Genomic DNA, 8511 nt, shown 5'->3' with positions numbered 1-8511 from the left:
TTGACCTGTCCCCAGTACAGAATCTGGCACTTGTCTTTGTTAAATTTTCCATAGCTGGTGATTGCCCAGCCTTCTAACTTGTCTAGGTCTCTCTGCCAGGCCTCTCTGCCTTCTCTTACACGACTCCTTCGAGGATGGTTACATTTCTATGTCTCTTGCAAAAATTAGCCAAGGTAGAGTGACAGAATCAAAGAAGCAGAAGGAGTGTGTGCTCTCCTGTCAGAAGTACTTGGTTTGGAGGCAGTGGTGCAGACCTAGGACAAGGACATGAGGCAGAGAAGTGAGGGTGAAGGAGAATAGGAAAGAAGCTACATTGTTCTCCAGCTTCCCTTTGCAAGCCTTACAATGAGTGCTGCAGAATTAAGGTTCGTACACTCGTAATCTGTAGCTGTGCTCCAGAATATTCCTATGTGAGTTTTGAAACAAGTGACACGGGGCCTGTGGAAATAACATTTTAATCAATCACTTACTCACAGTTGAACTGCATGAGAGGAAACATACAGCTGTAGAACAGCATTGCAAATGTAAAGGAATTTTACCCCCTTGACAGAGATACATCCTTGCAGTGGAGTCCTTGCTCCAACTGAAGCTGGGAACTCAGAATCTCACAATCTGTTTTTTGTAGTCAGACCCAGGGTTTCTGCAGAAGCCACTGCTAATTTCCATAACATCTGCTACAAAATTGAGGAGTATCATTTACTATTGTCAAAAAAGTTGATATTTTAATAAATATCAAGTAGGATTTTTAAAAATACATATGTTTCATACCTTTTTTTATTCAGCTTTGTCACAACTCTGCATAAGCATCCAGGAAATGAACTGAAAAGATGAAATAGTGTAATGAAGATAAAATTACAGATTCACAGACACAATAGCACACACTAAGTTAAATTTTCAATTTCCAGGTTACCTTAGAAGGGGAATTTTGTACAGAAGGGTGTTGACATAAACCTGAATTTTAGGGAAAAAACACGTCAATTTAAGAACACATGTACAAATAGAATCACACATGAGATTCTCAATATTATAAAGAGCCCTAAAAAACTGAGGAAAAAAACTTGCTTGATCATTAATATTTCTGAATTTGGTCATTTGAGTGTATTTAGTTTTCAGAAAATAGGTTATGACCCTGTTAAATTTTAAAATATCTGCACCCAACTCTTGTATGACAAAATAGTTTGCTGTAAATTTATACTTTGGTAAAATAACTTAAGTTGCTGCTGAAAATAAAAATCTATTCTTCTTCCTAGATTATCAGGAAATGGTCACCTTAAACTATACTAACAGACAGATTCTCTACTTTTACATTGGTATGGCTGAACTATAAGCCTGACCTTATGTATTTCTATGCATATAACTAACAAATAGAATCAAATATGAATGAAATCATAGTTATGTAGTATTCAGGCTTTTTATTAGGTCTTGACAGATTTGCATTTTAGGTATATCGGAATGGGCAGACATTCAAGTTAACAAAATGAATATACAACAATCCTGACTTTTTTCTGAGTGTTATTATTGAAGACTCAACTGCTGTGGCACTGAAAAATGCACGTGGCATAGTGGTTCCTGTACAGCAAAAGATTCACAGCTTCAGAATAAGCAACCATATGTTATTTGCAAGATGACAGTCTTACTTCCAACAGAATGATAAGAATATTTTGTTAAAAATTTCTGAGGCTAGATTAGTTTTAATGTAAATTTACAGGATACATCTAAAAATCTGTATGAGATTTATACAGACAACAGTAAACAAGCTGCCACAGCAGGCAGGGGTTGTACATAAACAGATGAGACCAGCTACAGAATTATTTTTGAAGATTTCACCTCTCCTTTATGTTTGAAAGCATTTAAAAGCCTTCCAGGATGTAGCTTCTGCTCTCTTTCTCATGAAAACCAGAAAAAAATTTGCATTTGAGATTTGAATTTTTTGACATTTTGTATTAGTATTCTTTTTCAAATTTCAGTACTTTTGTTTAAAATTTTAAAAAAGTCTTCCCCTTGCCATTCAAGTAATCCACTGCAAATACTGCCCAACATTTTAGTATATTAAAACAGGATGACTAATTCAAGATTTGAATCATTAAACTGAAGCAGATATTCACTCTTTCACAGCTTGCATTGATGAGTACTTGCAGGTACAATAAGGCTTGGCTGTTTGGTCAGAGCTGCTAAGACTGCAACATAATACTGTATTTTATCCTCCTAAAGAGCTCGGGGAAACTTCTGCACATCCTGAACATAGGGAGTCCTTTGATGAACTTCTGAAAGCTGAATCACAGTGTTCATTCTACCAACTATGTCCAACATCATCAGCGATGATGTCAAAAATATTTCTTATCCATGCAGCTTCCTTGACAGTTTCAACAATCACAAACCACTGAGAAGGTAACGTGGCTTTATGAATTCCTTATTCCTGTCTCATCTAAGCCTCTGTCTCATGTAATTGCCCTGGTATGAATTTCTCCTTTGATGGTTTCCTTTGTGCAGAAGGCTCCAGAAAAGTGAATCAAGAACGATAACAGAGCTTTCAGGAGTACAATCTTCCACTGTGACTGTTTTCTAGTAAATTTATGTTATTATCTAGAATCTGAGGTTGGATGGTGAAACGTACTTCTGACAATGAGCCATCATTCTTGGTGGTAAAATTCTGATTATAAAACTTCAACTTTTTTAGCTGTATTTGTATTTACAGATTTGATTGATCTTTGATTTCAATTCAGATTTTATCTTTCCAGAACATTCAGAGCTGGGATGTTGCTTATAAGTAAATGAAATGATCTAAGCTTTTGGGCAGGTCACATTTGTTCTAAACTTAACATTTTGATATATATGACTTCAGGATTCACGTTGATCTAATCACTAATTATGGTATTGCTTTGTTGGTAAGATATAGTGCTGCAGGGGCAAATGAGAGCTTCAGAACACAAAAATTGGCAGAAAGTGTTTTGTACCTTTAATTTACTTACACATTTGTCCTTTTTAAGCAGAAGGAAACAGTGAGAAGATAACAGCAATGGGGTTATTCCAAAGAAATCAACAGAAAGAATACTCCAGGTCATGGTACTACAAAGAAATGAAAGTACATTAGAGAAGCTGCCTTTGGAGACAAAAAACAACATCATTGCAGATTTAAAACTGTAGAACTCTACAGCCCAGACAGTTGTAGCTGGTCCTTAACATTTCAACATTTTTAAAGAGTTATCAGACTGTGTTCCAATCTGACAATAAAATAGATTTTAGTACACAGCAGTGATTTCTGAGAAAGGAAACAATCAAATTAAGCAAAACCACTCACATTTTGAACAGATTTTCACACAGTACTGCACAGGTAATATTTACCATGAAGCTCCTAAACTTCTACTCATTTCAGCAGTTGGCCATCTAACTGGCCATACGTAAAGCAAATATTTCTTCTTGCTCTGTCCAATACCTAGTTCTGTTTTTCACTCAGCAGAGAAGTTAACATATTGTCACTATGATTTAATTTTCATTGAAGTGACCCATGAGACCAGAGCAAATCCCAGAGTGACTGCCCAGGAAGAGTTCCTATGCAGCTCAATGAGAGGACAAGTTCTGCTACTCCCAAGTGCATCACTGTTTAGCTCATTTGCTCCCAGTGATTTTAATGAGAATGCCCACACGCTAATGAACTGACAGCAGCACAGTGCAGTCAATCTGTTATCTGAGCTCTGCAACTCCACAATGAGATTTGTACAATTCTGTACCTCAGTTGCAAGAGCAGAAATTACAGTAGTAGTCATGTGGGACATGTCTATCACAGCATAGGCTTTAAATGAAGATTTTATTTTTCTCTTTATATCCAGAATTCTACTTTACATATTCAGGTGAGAGATGTCCCTGCCCACAGCAAGGGGGTTGGAACTAGATGATATTTTGAAGACCCTTCTAACCCAAGGGACTATGATTCTATTATATATCTGTTTCTCCCCTTTTGTTTGGGACTGACAAGTACAATCAGATTGCTTGCACGAGCCACTAGGCACATCAGCTCTATAGGAACCCCAACATGTACCTCTACAAACAAGGAAAGCAGGGGGGAGGAAAAGTGATTAAGAGAAGGGAAATAAATTCAGAATCCCTAAGGTTAAAAGGCTTTGATATATGTGTGTGTGTCTGTATGTTGATACTATGGAGATCTTTAATAATTGCTTTGTAAAAGCTTGACCTTGTGACAAGAATTAGGCTCTCAAGGATCTCCTTAATACCTCAAGGTTAATGGTCCTGACTTGTTTCTCACAATCTTTTCTATCTCCCCACCCTCATTAGGGATGGATTTGACCAGCATTCTTTTAGTGGTACACGGCCCATTAAGACTTTTCTTCATTAATCTGCTCCAAATTGGTCTTGAAATGATCCCTGCTTTCCACTGCAATTGGCTTAGGAGCCAAATTATCCCTGACATTTGCTCCTTTCGGCAGGATCTTAGCGATAGGGTACCATGGATCAAGTAGTTTATAGTGTTAAGATTCATTCAATGCTCAGGCTTAAAGATGACAGAACTGCCTGATACCATTGTTTTCCTAAGATTTTTGTCATTTGCATTTAGCATTTAGAAAGTGTGATGTACAGAATTTAATGATTCTGATTATATCACTAACTCAACTGAAAATGTTTTCGTGTATGAAAATTCCTGTTTCAGTTTGCTTACAATTTAACATCAAGTGATTTAATCTGGACTCCCAGAAAGTTTAAAAGACTTACATTTAGGTTTTATGTCAAGCCATTCAATTTTTCTTTTACATCCTCCATCTGAACTACTTTAAAATAATTAAAATAAATCACAAGCTGAAGGTTGTTACTTCCTAAAGAGTTATTAAAACTCATTTGAATCAATTAGTTTGAAGGAAGCTTTATGATTACAATAATCTTTTATTGCTTTCAGTACAGAAACTAAGGTTTTTATATTTTCAGTGCCAGTAACTGAAAGTAATTGCTTGTTCTCTGTAATGAATGCTCCATTTGCTGTAATTAATAGCACAGCATTGCTAAATAGCAGGGCATTTATATTTTTAATAACCCTTGTTCCTCCTCAGCAATCCAGGGGTATAGAGGGAAGTATTTTTCTCCCAAACACCTGTGTGTGTTATCTGAGGTACACATTTCAGACTTGCTCTTTGTTCATTGCCTAAATTACAACTTTTTCATCTGTTTGATCAGCTGTTGCAACCGCATAGTCATAAAATTTGTTAGTAGCAAGCACCTAATGTTATTCCTACATAACAAGCAAGAACAGATACCAACAGATACCAAACTGGCTACATACAGATAAAACATTATCCAATTGAAGTCCTAGGAAGACTATTTAAAACTTACAGAGGTTCTGAATGCCACAGTTTAGAAAAACCTGAAAAAGCTCTATGTTTATTTATTAAGAAGAGGAAAAAAGTAAAAGGCAACCTAAATGCTGGTGGCAGGCCTAGGACGAATCTGTATTAATTGAGAGCTTTTAATATGCAGAAGACTACAGGCAAAACTGAAATCAATGGTATCCAATTTTTACTGTTTTTCTTCTTCTCTGTAGCTAAAAATATTTAATCATCAATAATATTAACTGTTGGAGCAATCCTTCTGGAATAAAGAATTATTTCAGTGGAATTTCAAACAGGTTAGCAAGCCTGCTGATGGAGCAATTTGAATTCCTTTTGTTGAAGGAAGCAGAAAGCTAGACAGTATAGAAAGTAAATTTCATTTTTCGAATTGCTGCCTTATTTTCAAAACAGATGTTAGCGAGTTATTTCATTGATTCTGTCACACATTTACATGTGGTTGGACAACTACATGATAAAGGCTATTGACTTTTTGAATGACACGTCTAAAAGGTCCATAAGTTACACTGACTCAGGAATGGTGACCTACTTTTCATAGTGTCCCCAGGCTTTATAAATTATATTGGTTCAAGCAAAGATTTAACAAGTGCCTGAATGACTCAATAGTTCTTGCCACGGACTTACATGTTTTGCTGATGAAGCCGCTACACTGGCTGGATGCTCTGGGCTGCACAAGAAATGTCATCGTCTTTCTTGACTTCTGTGCTGGGGAGATACAGTAAGAACTTTGTAGGCCATATACTCACTACCTGTGAAGAAAGACATTTGTTGAATTTAGGCTTTCCAGGAGACATTAAGAAATGTACTTGTAGAGCAGCATCCTACCAGGCCAGAGAATAAACCAATAAAAAGATTCGCAATTTAGGAGGTTGTTTCAGCACAGAGGAAAGATTTAAAAAAACCCAAAACATAAAAGCAACAAAGAGTTTATGTCAGGTGGACACCTGAAGTTAACAGCCAAAAAAATAATAAATAGAATAAATAGCAGCATCACAAAAAAATTTAAATAATGTATGTCTATCTCTTGTTTTCACAGAGACTAAATAGTTAGAGCTCAAAACAACAGTTTCTTTATATGTGGAAGCTGATGGATAGGTTCAAGGGCAGCTTTAAGTAAACAACACTTCTCCATTTTCATGTATTTCCTCCATATTTCAAGAGAAATAATCTTTGCTGCCCTAAGGTTTTGAGTCATGCTGTCTAAGCAGACCATTTCATTCTCAAGAAAGTGCCTTGCCAATATTTTAGGCATTCTGTTTCTTCAAAAAACACAACACTGCAATTACTCCCTCACTCTCCAGTATTATGAAATAGCCACCTGCCTTCTGATCACTTTTCCATTGACCCAGTGGGCACAGAGTCAAGTGCTTAGGACGTAATATCCTGCTCTGGATTACTGCAGACAGGCACTGCAAGTAATGTGACAAAAATTGTTTCTGGACAAACACTAGCATCAGTCCAAGGTGAGTCAAATCTCTCCAGATAATCCCTGCTATGGATTTATAGTCACGTATTTTCTGTTCACAAATTTTTTTTCTGGGATGCTGATAAACATCACAAGTATTCAATTTTTTATTTCCAGGATGAAAAATTTCAGTATTCCTTGCTACAGCCTAATAGTGCCAGGTTTTCTGCACACTTTATACAAATAATCTTTCAAGAGAGAACACCATTTATTTTTGAAAAACGCTATTTTCACAAACATTCAGTAAAGCGCAATAGCTCACTTTGTGTTTAGCCGTGTCCTTTTACACAAAAGGTATAGCTCAGGAGGAGAGAGTACAATCTGATAATTTTAAATAACAGCAGTGCCAACAAAGACTCCTGTAGTTGCTACCCTGGGTCTTCCATGTGACACACTTCTATTTGCTAAATAATCTGTCTGATTATGGTTCTTACAGACAAAACCAACTTCCTTCAATCCAAATATTTCCCTCACTTTTTTTAATGAGTTCTCCTCTGTCAGACCAAGCTTATATTCACCTCTCTGCATCACAAAAAAAAAAAAAGGGAAGTCTCCTGAATGTAACATAAATGCTTTTCCTTTCCCAGTCCACATCTCCCTCCTTTTGCTTGCCAGGTATGAAATAACAGCCAGTTAAGACAGTTAAAATCCTTTTCAAACCTGTTTCCTCACTTAACTGTTTCAAATGACTAAGCCAGAAACACAGCTGGCCTTTATTACACAGTTCTAGCATCATAGGAACACCGAGAGAAATGGAAATTTCCTACCAGGAGAAATGCAAGACTCATGCAAGGATTCCTTCCCTGCTTTCTGGGGGTCACAGTGACAAAGTAATCATTTTTCTGAAAGAAAAAATGCCTGTTTAGAAAACCAGGGAGAGATATCACAAATTTTAGGCAAATTATCTGTGTTTGAATTTCTAGAGCCATGCCTCAGTAAATCCACCTTGGTCCTTAATATGCATTACTATGATGAAATGGGTCATATTGGGACAGGAATTCTTGCTAAAGAATTCCTTCTCTTGTCATTTACCTGGCTTAGCAAGACTATCTGGTCAAGCACAACTTGGCATCTTTACCATAACATCATTCAAAGCTCAGTAACATATAACGATTTTGAAACCAGAACAGCTGCATGCCTTTTCTGTGTGATAAATATGACAAACTTACTTCAGCCAAGCGCTTTTCAAATCTGTGGCTGTCTCTTCCTGCATGAGAAGATGGTTGGGAAGGAGCGAAGAGGTTGGATGTTGCCAGGTGGGGAAGGAGACTCCCAAGGGAACCCTGGCCATGGCCTTGCTGGATTAGCTGCTCCTCTGGGTCACGGCAGTGGTCCCTGGATACCGAGTGTCTCCAGTGCTCACCAGCTCTGCCTTCCTGCAGCGAAATGTTTCTCACTGCTGCATCTCTCGGCACGCAGCCGTCCGTAACTGGGAAGTTGGGGAACTCCATCTTATAGCATCCTCCTCGGCTGCAGGAAAAGCTGATAGCAGAACAGAAGTGTGCTTACCTTGGACTTTGGAATGAACTGTTTAGCCTGAAAGGAGCATTCTTTTGTTTTGAGCATTTTTTTGGATTTTACATCACACCACTCTCCATGTAATAGCGGAAAGCAGCAGCCTGTGCAGCACACACAGGCATTTCTGGCAGTCACAGCACTGTTAAGTGTATTTTAAAAATACCTTAAATATGACTT

The sequence above is a fragment of the Pipra filicauda genome, unplaced genomic scaffold (assembly GCF_003945595.2).
Source record: "Pipra filicauda isolate LSUMZ 115617 unplaced genomic scaffold, ASM394559v2 scaffold8_size5757611_pilon, whole genome shotgun sequence".
Taxonomy (NCBI): domain Eukaryota; kingdom Metazoa; phylum Chordata; class Aves; order Passeriformes; family Pipridae; genus Pipra; species Pipra filicauda.
Note: the sequence above shows the minus strand (reverse complement) of the source record.